A 12,783-nucleotide genomic window follows, 5' to 3' on the forward strand; every position below is an offset into this window, starting at 1 on the left:
ACAGTATCCAGTAACATCCATGCTGGGATGCCTTGAAGTTGTCTCTGCTGCATTAATTATATCTGTCACTTTTAAATAGCCTAGCACAAAATTTCAGGGCTCAGAAAAATATAACCAGGTTTTCAGCTCTAATGTAACAATTCCCGATAGAAGCCTTGTTGCTGTGAGAAACCACAGGCAGCCTGCAGTCATTTTAGTTTTCTGAGTTGCCACCAAAATTGCCCGTTAATCTTTGCTTAGTATTTTCTAGTATTTGTGTGTGTCTGTTTGCATGTAGTGGCCAGAGGACTCGGTATTAGTCAGGCCCTGATTGTGTGCGCACCCTTCAAACTGATAACGGTTCTCTGCTGGGCATTCCTACTTTGTGACTCAGGGGTCAGGTAAGATCCAGCTCATAATGGGCAGCTCAGGTCTCATGGTGACTTGGTGGCCCATTGTCAAAATTCAGTTTCCACTTAGGCCCAAGAACAGGCCAAGAGCTGTCTCTTAAAGGGAGAATAGTTGTCTGCATATGATGGTAGAGCCTTGTCCAAAATCCCAGAGGTCTCGTCAATGATTCACTTTAAACAGCATCCCTGTCTGGATCTGCAGGATCATATGGTCTAGGGAGTATAGCAGCCCGCACAGCAGCCTGGACTTGGTGAAGAGCCTTCTGCTCCAGGCCCCACACCAAGCTGGCAGCTCTCTGAGTCACTTGGTATCTGGGCCTAAATAACACACCTGAGTGAGGGATGTGCTGTCTCCAGAATCCAATAAACCCACTAAGCCTTGAGCTTCTTTCTGGGTGGTGGGAGGGGCCAGGTTATTACTCATCCTTTACCTTAGAAGGAATATCTCTGCAGGCCCCACACCACTGCACTCCTGAGAATTTCATTGAGAATGAAGTTCGTTGAATTTTGGTTGACTTTATTCTTCATCCTCTGATACCAACATGTCCAAAATTGTTGCAGCCACCTGCTCACTTGGTCCGATCAGCATAATGTTATTAATATAGTAGACCTGTGTGATATTTTGAAGAAAAGATGGACAATCAAGATCACTTCCAACTAAATTATGATACAGGGTTAGAGAGTTAATGTATCCTTAAGGTAAAACTGGAAAGGTGTATTGTTGGCTTTGCAACTGAAAGCAAATTGTAGTGAAATTTTGTTTGTAATCTAACAAATAAAACTTGCCTGAAGATGAGAGTGCAGAGCTAAGCCACTACTTAGTCATAGAGTACAGACGGTAGGGGCTCACACCTTCAATCTCAGCACTTGGGGGGTCACATGTCTTTAATCTCAGCATACGGAGGTGGAGACAGGAGTGATATGGCGGGGCAGAGAGAGGAATATAAGGCAGGAGGAGACAGGAGCTCAGATGAGGCAGTCTGAGCGTACAGTCTGAGGACTCATGAGCCAGGATCAGTCTGAGGATTCAGTAGAGGCGAAGGTCTCTCTAGTGGCTGGCTGTTCTGCTTCTCTGATCTCTCAGCTTTCACCTCCTAATTTCTTACTCTGGTTTTTGTTATTAAGATCAATTAGAATTAGGGCTACAGCAAATTTCTTCTGGAAGTCCATTTGAACAGGTACAAAAGAAAAGGCATTTGCTATATCAATGGCTGCACACAATATACCAAATCATGTACCAGGTGTGTTAATCTGCTAAGAAAGCACAGCACACATCTGGTGCTGCGCAGTGACTGCAAATCAGAGTCACTACTTGGTTAAGTCTGTGATAGTGTTATTCTCCACAGCCCATCTGTTATCTGCACAGGCCGGACAGAAGAGTTAAAAGGAGATGTGCTGGGGACCACCACCCCTGCATCTCCAGGGATGTGATATTGTCTGGGGTTCAGTTTGCCCTGGCAGAGGTGGTTCTAAAGGCATCCCTTGCCCTTTCCAACCACAACAGTCCTCACTCCACAGGTCAGGGAACCAATGTGAGAAGTCTGCCGACTTTTGAATACATCTATCCCAGTTATACATTCTGAGACTGGGGAAATAGCTGCAGGATGAATTCAGGGACCCACTTGATCCACTGTACCCAAGTTAACTCCATTAACAACCTGACCTCTATGAGTCACTACTTTGACTGGAGGGCCACAGTGCTTCTTGGGATCTCCCAGAATTAGCATCAATTCAGAACCATTATCTAACAGACCCTGGAGAGTCTGGTCATTTCCCTTCCCCCAGTGTGCAGTTACTTTGTAAAAGGCTGTATGTTGTCTATGGAAGGACTGGGAAAAGGCTAACAGTAAATTTCTTAGGTATTTTATCAGGGTCCTTCCTTAGGAGGACCTGACTGTCCCTTCATTCAAGGGGTTCTGGTTCTATAAGCTGGCTCAAGTCTAGAAATTGGTCTTGGGCTGAGGTGCCCTTTCACCATGATCCTGAAAGACCTCAATAAATCCAGACCCCTCTAGCAGGAAAAATAGAGTCAAATATCTAGGTTAGCCAGTTCAGTGAGTCTGTTTCAGGAACTAGCTGAAGATAAAGTTAGATTATAATCTTGAGAAACAGGAAGTTACCCCCTTGTGATTATCACTGGTATTTTCGGAATTTTTCAATGATCACTGGTATTTTCGGAGTTTTCCAATGATGCCCTCCCTATCCCCTTTGGATTACTGGGTTGTGTTTTTTTTTCCCTTCAATACCCTTTCTCCCAGCTACTCGGGGTCGAACTCTCTACCCCTGCATGTGAAATGAGTTTTAGCCCCAGTGCACTGGTTCCTGTCCTGTCAATAAACCTCATGTGATTGCAGTAAGGACGGTCTCTCGTGAGTTCTTGGGGGGTCCTCTTATCCCGAGACTTGAGTGAGAGTCTCCCCGCTCTGGAGGTCTTTCATTTGGGAACTCGTCCCGGGATAGGCGACCACCCTCGTCTCCGAAGACCCACTTGGAGGTGAGACATTGTCTGTGTGTCTGTGTCTTTGTGTTTCCGTGCTGGCTGAATTCAGGTTCTGTATTTTCGGTTTTGCTTTTGCAGTCGCTCGCATCTCGGGAGGAGACTGAGGGAGTGATCAGCAGACGTGCTAGGAGATCAGGAGATCACCAACTGCCGCCCTGGGAGACGTCCTGGAAGGTGAGAAGGGACCCAGGGACGCCTGGGAGATTCCCATCTGGGTGCTGGTGAGGATATGGAAGTTCTCCTGGATTGGACACCCTCTCGTTTGTCTGTATTTCTGGAATGGTTTTGTCTGTCTCAGTGGAGACAGACGTTTGTTTGTGTGTCTTCGGTCTTTTGTCTTTCTTGTGACTTTGATGATTGAGACAGACTGTGATGTTGACTCTGGATCAGTGGTTTTGTATTTCTAAGTTTTGTTAGCCTTTGTCTGTGTATCTTTGGTCTGTTTTGTCTTACATGTGCACAGGTAGCGTGTTCAGGTGAGACACGCGAGTGGCGTGGTCAGTTCTCTGTAAAGGAGAGAAGACGCACACCTTTAATCCAGCAGGCACACCTTCTGCTGGGAGCCTTTGTGGGACATGGATGAAGGAAGCTTTTGCCTTTTGCCTGCTTGCTCTCTCCTTGCGACAAGTTTGTTCCTACGCTGGCAAGAGCCTACTTCTTCAGAATACCAGAGTGTACTAGAGACCAGCTGAGACCCAACCTTGGGGATTGCGCAGCTATCAGAATCACGGACTTCCAGATTATAGCCAGCAATTGTTGGATTAGCTGGACTGCATGTAAGCCATTATAATAAATCTACTTTACATATTTCTGTCTATATCTATGGAGAGCGAGAAGAAAGATTTTTCTATAAATTTTGTCACTCTAGAGCAGCGATTCTCAAACCTTCCTAATGCTGCAAACGTTTAATATGGTTCCTCATGTTGTGGTGATCAACCATAAAATTATTTTTGTTGATGGGTCTGAAAATAAAGAGATACTCCAGTTTCGGGGGATCTGGCACCCTCACACAGACACACATGCAAATTTTCTGACTTCTTCAGAATTTGAGTGTTCAAACCCTCAGTATCATTAGGGTATGCACACACATTTCCTCCCCACGTTATAGGATCAATTGCTTACTAAATCAGAGCCATTGCTTTAACAGTCCACACCTTCTATCACTAGGACTTGAATTTTCATTACAGTTCAGCTAATCTTAAAACCAGGGCTTCTGCAGCTCCAGCTGTGTGACTGCCAGAGAGGTGACCCCCCCCCCCCCCCCCCCCGCACACCTCTGCACTGTGTGTGTGAATCTGGGGCCGTTCAGTTTTTTCATGGTGCTCATTATTTTCTTTTGCCAGTTTATCCAGTGATGCTAAAAGCAATCAGCCAGTTTCATTATTTCACTAAATTCCTTGCTCCTCACACTAGGTGAATCAGGATAATCAAGTGCATTTACCTGAAAAATTGATGAAATAATTCACTCCACGGTGTTTTGGTGCTGTCTGTGCTTCTAGCAGAGGCTTCAGCAACGGTAGGTGTCAGCAAATTGGAAAATCTCTTCCAAATACTTTAAAATATTCATTCTTATAGTTCTGTCTCTCTAGAACCACCCCTGGTCCATAGTCTGTATTAGTCAGTGCTCTCCAGAGGAATAGGACTGATGGAATGAATCTATATTGTCCCGCCCAATCTGCGAAACCCACTCTCCGATAAGGGTGCGCGCTTCCCGAATTGAACCGCGAGACTGAATCAATATCCTAGGAGTTGAACAGACATACACACAGAGATCAGGATCACTTGCCCAAAGGGTAAATGTCAACTTTATTAAGCACATGTTAGGTATATATACTTGGGGGCAGAAGGACGAGAGCCTCCTCCCATCCAGGACAGGGAATGAGGGTACCAGGCTCCGGACACCAGCGGCTTGACAACTGAGGGGAGGCTTTTAGGTGGGAACCTTGGCTTGCAGGTGGAATTACCGTATCAAAAGAGGACAAAACTCTCTCTAAGTTTTGTCCCCCAAACCGGTGCAGCGAGCAGAGAAGGCAGGAAGCTAGGAGGAAAACAGCCCTGCATAGTGCCTCGAAGAAAGGGGAAAAAACCCGGGTACCAACACTATATTAAAAGGGAATTTTCTAGAGTGGCCTACAGGCTCTGGTCCAGTTTATTCAACAGTGGCTGTTGACCGATGGAAAGGTCGGGAATTCAGAGGTTGCTTAGTCCAAGAGGATGGATGTAGGCGGTTACAATAAAGTAGTCCTACATCGGCTGGTCTTTGGTCTGCTAGAAATGAGTTCAGAGTTGCAAAGAGAGAGATCACCATTCTAACTGAAGTGTCTGGACAAGACAAACTTTACTCTGGACCAAATGGGTATGCTCAGAAAAGCAAATATTTCACAAACAGGAAGTTCATTTGGTTTTTATTCTACCTCAAGTGGTGGCTGGCTTTTTTTTTTTTTTTTTCCATTGTCTAGGGTTGAACCTCACAGTCTTTTTTTTTTTTTTTTTTTTTTTTTTTTTTTTTTTTTTTTTTTTAAGAGCATTTCTCTGTAGCTTTGGTGCCTGTCCTGGAACTAGCTCTCTTAGGCCAGGCTGGCCTTGAAATCACAGAGATCCTCCAGCCTCTGCCTCCTGAGTGCTGGGATTAAAGGCGTGTGCCATCACAGCCCGGTGAACCTCACAATCTTATTCAGTTGGCTAGTCTGAAAAGAATTGGCACACAGTAAATGAAAGAAGAAGGGGGAAATGGTCACTGCTCTAAGCCATCAAATTCCTAGAATAGAGAACACTGAACCTTTGTGTAAACAAAGGTTTTATTGGGTGGGGAGGAATAAAACATTTTCATAAAAGTCTTACAAGGTGGAGAAAATAAAATATTTTAATTCCTTGTCCTAAACACAGTTTTCTATTATTCTGTGGTGGGATCCTGAAGAAGTGAGTTCCAGCATCAGTGTAGGAATGCCTCAGCAGCAGGGTAGATGTGGACCTTGCCAGTGAGAGCAAGAACAAGTGGGCACAAAGTAAACGCTTGCTTCTCCTATAGCTTTGACATAGCCTGCCACTGGAAGGTGTGGCCCAGATTTACAGTGGTTTTTTGCACCTCAAATGATCCAGATTTAGGGTGGGTCTTCCCATTTCAAATAATCCAATCAAGCAAAATCCCTTACAGTTGTGTCTAACTGTTTGCGTTTTAGTTAATTCTAAATGTAGTCAAGTTGATGAGACTAGCCATTACAGATTCCATCAAGTGTGAAAACATCTCCCCAGTCTCTGTGTTCTATGTTTTCTTAGGCCTCCTTCTCCACACTTTTCCAAATTCCTCTTTCAAGCAAATTCCAAATGCGTGAATCCTTCTGGACTTAGCACTCTGACACCGGTGAGAGTGAGAGAGAGATGTCACCAAAGGACCAAAGCCAGGAGAGCGCTAGTAGATTCGGAAACATTTCTGGAGGCCCCAGTGAGATTCTTACTCACCAGGACACTGCTTGGTCCAGGGAAGCTGCTGCCCCTGGGCCTCTCAACCTACCAGCATTCTCTGGAGCTGGGAAGCACACAGCCCTGATGGAATTCTGAGGCCCTCACAAATAAAAGAATTCCAAAGCCTTCTTAAGTACAGGTCAGGTTTAGTCACAGCAATGGCTCTAATTCCCTAATACCAATTTCCCCTCTCCCTTCCTTTATTCCTTTTTTGTTTTTGAAACTGGGTTTCTAGTGCAGCTTGGCCTTCACCTCACTAGGAAGCTCAGGGTGGCCTCCTGCCTCACCTTTCCAACTGCTGGGGTACCAGATGTACAACATAACACCTGTTTCAGGCACTGGTTTTCTGTGTTTTGTCACTGTAAAGAATCCCTGAGAAAATAATTTGAAAGAAGGAATGATGTATTTTGGTTGATGGTTTCAGAGGTTTTAGACTATCACCAGGAGGAGACACCAGAGCAGGGAAGTTTCCATTGTGGTGATGTCCAGAGGAACCCAACATTGGTCCTCTAAGAGCAGGAAGTAACCACAGAGCTATTTATTTAGCCTCACATGTTAATCTCTTAGTGCCTAAATTCATATGAAAAAGGAGTAGTGACAAAGAAATGAGTGAATAGAAAGGATTCGTGAAGCTGAACCGAACAGCTGGGGCCTTCATTTCCAAAAGTCCACTGAGAAGTATATGGGCAAGGGCAGCCTGGCTCACAGTGGCACCCCTGCTTCCAAGGTTCTCTTCCCTTACTGCCACTTAGCAGTTGGCAAAAATCACAACCAAAGAGCCAGTGGAGAGCAGCATCGTGAAGGGAGCGGAGTAGATTCCCATGCAGCTGGCAAAATGCCGTTGTGGACTCTCAGTGGGAGGAACTTTCCCTTTATATGAAACCAGGTGTCATGCGGCTAAGCGTCCAGTGCTGGAGTGTATTGATGGGGACTGTGTGGCTCATATTGTATTGTACTCATTTCCCAGTCTTCCCATGATATCCACCACACCAGAAAAAAAAGGAAGTAAAAAAATGAAAAAAGAAAAAAGCAAGTCTATTTCGTGTTGTCCATGTGTTCACTGGAGCATGACCAAATTCCTAGTGTCCAGCTCCCTGCATCCTCGCCAGAAGCGTCAATGGAGGAGAATCATGCAGTGACTGGAAAGGGGCCCTGTCAGCTCTCCCATACCCACACCATGGCCTCAACAGGCTGTGGGGCAGCAGAGGGCTGGGGTCAGCTCTCTGGTGACCTGGGACATAAATATGACTTCAGGCAGCAGCCCAGACCACAAATATTCGCATGTGCTTCCATGGTAACATAAGCTGCAGGTGATCATCAGTATGGCCCTTGACTGTATCAGGATGCTGCATGGGCCACGGATGTCAACATGGCCTCAGGTGGCTACATATGCCACTCCCATCAGGGTGCCCCTCTCTTTCCAGGCAGAACAGTCTGAGGACATCACCAAGACATCAGGCAGAGGCACAGACTGCGTACAACCACATGGCCCTCAGTCTTAATGACAGTCTGGGGCAGCAGCATGGGCCACAGACACCAACATGGTCTCTGGTGTCATCTTGGATCACGGTAGTGCTTTGAGGAGGTCTAATCCAGACAGTGAACCTTTCCTCATCGTGGGCCTCCATCGTTGCTCAGAGCCAGGGGGATCCCGTGGCCAGGCAGCAGGTTTGAAAGCTAAGTTTGCATCTGCATACACTCCAGGCTGTTGTACACCATCCTGTTGTGCAGGGTTGTTTGTTGGTTCCCAGCCCCCTACTATCTTAGACTCAAAATAATCACATGGAAACTGTATTAATTAAACCACTGCTTGGCCCATTACCTCTAACTTCTTATTGGCTAATTCTTATATGTTAATTTTACCCATTAATTTGTATATCACCATGAGGTCATGGCCTACCAGCAAAGTTTAGCATGTCTATCTCTGGCGATGGCTCCATGGCCTCTCGCTCTGACACTACCCTTCTTTCTCCCAGCATTCAGTTTTGTCTTCCCCACCTACCTAAGTTCTGCCCTGCTATAGGTCTAAAGCAGTTTCTTTATTCATTAGAGGTAATCACAGCATACAGTGGGAAATCCTACATCACCATCCCGCAGTCCCTACTGGGCAATGACAGCATGTTGACCTCAGCCCTCTGTCCCACCTGTCACCTCTGTCGGGTCTCCAGTTCTGCCTCAAGCCAGGCAGTGATGGTGCACGCCTTTAATCCCAGGACTTGGGAGGTGGATCTCTGAGTTTGAGGTCAGCCTGGTCTACAGAGCTACTTCCAGAGCATCTAGGGCTGTTTGTTACACAGAGAAACAGAGAAACTTTGTCTCGAAAAACAAACAAACAAACAAACAAAAAAGGAAGAAAAAAAAGGAGAGAAAAAAAGACAAAGTAAACATTTTTACTTTTGGACATTTAGATGGTTAGACTGTGTTGTCAACTTAATGGGATGAGATTTAGGATCACTTTAGAAGCAAACTTCTGGTTTTCTAGAAAGGTTTAACTGAGCAGAAAATCCCACCATCAATGTGAGTGGCACCATCTTCTTCATGACTGGATTTGGAGCCTCAGACTGAATGAAAGAAGTGGGGTTCAGCACTAGCCCTTCCCGACCTCCTGCCTACGTAAACAATGTGGCTGGCTACTTCCAATCCAGATGCTACACCTCCTGGGGCTGGAGAGATTGCTCGGCAGCTAAGAGCACCTTCTTCTCCACCCATGCTTGGTTCCTAGCGCTGGTGTCTGGTAGCTCACAGCTGCCCGGAACTGCAGCTCCTGGGGATTCACACCTTCAAGCTCATGAAATACACACACAAGTACACATTTAAAGTTGTTTTTCCTTAAGTGGCTTTTGCAAGACACTTTTTACAACAACCACAGAAGTAACTAGTACAATGTTAATATATGACTTGAACATTTCATTGAAGAAAAACATATCTGTAAAATTTTTATTTGTTTACACATACACAGGTCAGGGGACAACTTCCAGGAGATGGAGAAGGTCTTGAAGCAGGGTTTCTCTTTTTGTTTCTACTATTGCCCTGTGTCTTTCTTGTGGCTTTGGAGCCTGTCCTGGAACCAGCTCTTGTAGACCAGGCTGGCCTCGAACTCACTGAGATCTGCCTGCCTCTGCCTCCCGAGTGCTGGGATTAAGGCGTGCGCCACCACCACCCGACTGCCCTGTGTCTCCTAGGCCAGCTGGTCCGCAAGGTGTCAGGTAATTCTACCCCACCCCACCTCAGTTCAGGACTCACTCTCTGCATGGGCTCCAGTGTCAAATGTAGGTTGTCAGATTCGTGGAGCTGGTCCCTTGAGCCCACTGAGCCATCTCCCCAGCCTCTGAAAATAATTTTCTCTCATGTTAAAGACTCCATATTAGTGATAAAGATCCACATAATATTTTGTGGCATCCAAACTAATTTTTAATATTTTTAAATTTTGCTAGTTTTGTACAGGAACACAAAGTATTATGACCATATTAAATCCCTGTTACCCTTTTTCATCTGCCTCCCTGTTAGTCCCTTGCCTGCTCTGTTTTTTTTTTTCCTTCTGATTTTTAAAGACAGGGTTTCTCTGTGTAACAGTCCTAGCTGTCCTGGAACGAGCTCTTGAAGACTAGGCTGGCCTCGAACTCACAGAGATCCCCATCTCTGCCTCCTGAGTGCTGGGACTAAAGGCGTGTGCCACCATTCCTGGTCTCCTATTTATTTTTTAAGATGGTGTCTCTTACTGAACCTGAATCCCACCTGACACTGATGTCTAGGTTGGCCAGCACGTTTCTGGAATTCTGTCTCCGCTTTCCAGTGCTGGCCTGACTTTTCATTTGGGTTCTGAGAATTGAACTTGAATCCTCATGCTCAGGCAAACTGACCCACTGAATCATCTTCTCATTTCTATTTCTTTCTTTTCTTCTACCTTCCTTCCTTCTTTCTTTTTTTTTTCTTTCTGTGTTTCTTAAAAATCCACCTTTGGCTAGACAGGGTGGTGGTGCACACCTTTAATCATAGCACTTGGGGAGGACTCGGTGGATCTCTGAGTTTGAGGCCAGCCTGATCCAGGAAAACCAAGGCTACACAAAGAAACCCTGTCTTGAAAAGCAAATCAAAATAAAAAATTCACCTGTTTTTAACTTTTTAAAAAACAGTCTAACAGGCAGTAGTAGCACACACCTTCAATCCCAGCATTTGAGAGGTAGAGGGAGGCGGATCTCAGTGAGTTCAAGGCCAGCCTGGACTTGAACTCACAGAGAAACCCTGTCTTGAAAAATCAAAAGAAAAAAAAAAGGAAAAAAGTCTTACTTAGGTTATGGACAAGTTCCAAACTCTTCTCCAGAGGCCTTCCCTCTAAACCACTTGTGTTGATAACGCATGCATCATCTCCTGATTAAGTTGAGAGACTCCTTATAATTACTGCGTGACACTCAGAATTTGAAAGAATTGGAACAGTTCTCTTTAAACTTTCTAACGCAGAGTGTTTCTCATTTGGGATTTCCTGACACATCCTTATTATTGTATCTGGACTGTTTGTTTTTGGTCAGAGCACCACGGAAGGGACCCTGGTCCTTCTCACTGCAGCCTATGTCGCGACTATAATTAGACGCCCTGTGGTTAATGACGGCCACATCGACCACTGAAGGTGTCTCCTGGATTCCTCACCCGCGCTGTTTCTTCACTTTGCAGTTCTAGTGTTATCTGAAATCAGGGAGACTGTATTCCTGTCTCTGTCATCAGTAAACATTCAATTTCTTCAATAAATAAGAAAAAACCCTCTCCCGAATGGATCAGGTCATTTGTTCATTAATTTTGGGTACAGAGGTTCTTACTCTGTAGCCCGGGCTGTGTTGGAATCTGTGATCTGCCTGCCTGAGCCTCCTGAGTGTTGTTTGAGGTAGGAATTTTCTCTGATTTCTGTGGAATTGCCAGTGTTTGGCAAACTGCTGGAATATAGGACATACTCAACAACTATGCGTTGGCATTCTAAGGTGTTGGACTCTAGTGTCCAAACCGAGAAGGAGTCGCCCCCAGAGACCACCTCATATACCACAGCCGATGCAAAAGCATGAGGATTTTATTAATTCTGTCATGACAGGGTCCCTCAGCATTCGGGAAGCCGAGAGACCCCGACTAGCTGGTACAGTCTACTTTTAAAGGAGAAGGCCCCATAGAAACAAGACGGGTTGTTCCTTGACCATTATGATTGGCTTATTCGAAAAGGACTAATACCAATAAATGGCTGGAGAACTATTGTCAGATCAGATGAGGTAAGAGGTCATTTTGAACCCGTTTCCCAGGGGACTGAATCAAAACATACGTGTATGGGTAGTTGTTCAGGAACTAAGTACGTGCTTGTGTACCTGTTAGGTCCTTGGTTCCCAGGGGAGGAGGGGAAGCACTAAGGCACGGAGGCTGAGAGGGTTTGGAATTGTCAGAAATGGCTTCAGAATTGTCTAAAATCTTACAAAGGAAAGCAGAGAAAATTTTAACAAACAGCCCTTGTAGGCAAGGTGACTTCAAGGTGACTTCCACGTTCCTTTCATGTTTCTCTTTCAGAGGCCACCCCTGAAGTTCCACGTATCATGCAAAGTCATAGACACCAAGAAAGAAGGGATTCTATGTGTGTGTGCATGTGCGTGTGTGTGTGTGTGCACGTGCGTGTGAGAGAGAGAGGGAGAGAGAGTAAAAGCCAGGTTCTGATGAACCATTACTAGTATAGCAGTATAGTGCCGTGGTTTATGCACAGGCTGCAGCTCAGAATCTGTGCCCACTTCTGTAAAAGGGAATCAGCCATCCTAAACCAGCATGTGGAGGAACTGAGCAGCGACTCAATGCAAAGCTCTACCACCTCCATGAGGCTGCTACACGCTGGTGGGGATTATATCATCTTTATATTCATGATATCAACATACACTAAGAAATGGAGGCCTGTGCCAGCCACTTGTCCAGCATGCAGCACAGTGAGGCGCTCCCAGAGTGGGGCAGGTGGGGAGGTGGACATAGGTGGAGGTGGGGTGGGTGTCCATCGGGAGGTGGGATGTGTGGGTCATAGTCTCTGTGAGCCTTCTTTCTGGAAAGCAGAGGAAATGTAAGAGCCAAAGAGAAAGGCGCTTTCATCACACTAGGAATAATGCAGCCGGTGGAGCCAGGTGCTGTGGGGTTTGTAATGCATCTGGACGGCCTCTGGAGGAGGAGATCAAGTGAGTGGTGACTAGTTTGTAAGGGTCTGGGGACCATGGCCTAAGCAGGCCTCAGTCTCCCCAGCCTGAGAGCCACATGGGACCTCAGTGATCCTCTCAGGAGCCCCTTTCGTACCAGCTCTGCCAGTCCTGGTTTCTCTCAGCTTCCTGTCGGTGTGATTTTCTCTTTCCAAGCTGGGGCTGGGGAGATGGGGGCAGTGAAAGATGGAACATGACAGGGAAGGCATGTGAGGGGAGACATGGAGATGAA

At 45.9% G+C, this 12,783-nt stretch overlaps 1 long non-coding RNA gene across 2 annotated transcripts; it reads left to right on the top strand.

Moving 5' to 3' along the window:
* The first annotated feature begins 2,969 nt into the window (after positions 1–2,969).
* LOC125412993 (uncharacterized) lies at positions 2,970–11,038 on the top strand. Of its 2 annotated transcripts, none has more exons than XR_007235800.3 (4): positions 2,970–3,063; positions 3,353–3,665; positions 4,303–4,405; positions 10,878–11,038. It is a non-coding gene; the product is annotated as an uncharacterized LOC125412993 (long non-coding RNA). The 2 variants fall into 2 exon arrangements; XR_007235799.3 differs by lacking the exon at positions 10,878–11,038 and adding an exon at positions 6,166–7,684.
* Positions 11,039–12,783: the final 1,745 nt, after the last annotated feature.

This window comes from Myodes glareolus, chromosome 17 (assembly GCF_982192425.1).
Source record: "Myodes glareolus chromosome 17, mMyoGla1.1, whole genome shotgun sequence".
Classification (NCBI taxonomy): Eukaryota; Metazoa; Chordata; class Mammalia; order Rodentia; family Cricetidae; genus Myodes; species Myodes glareolus.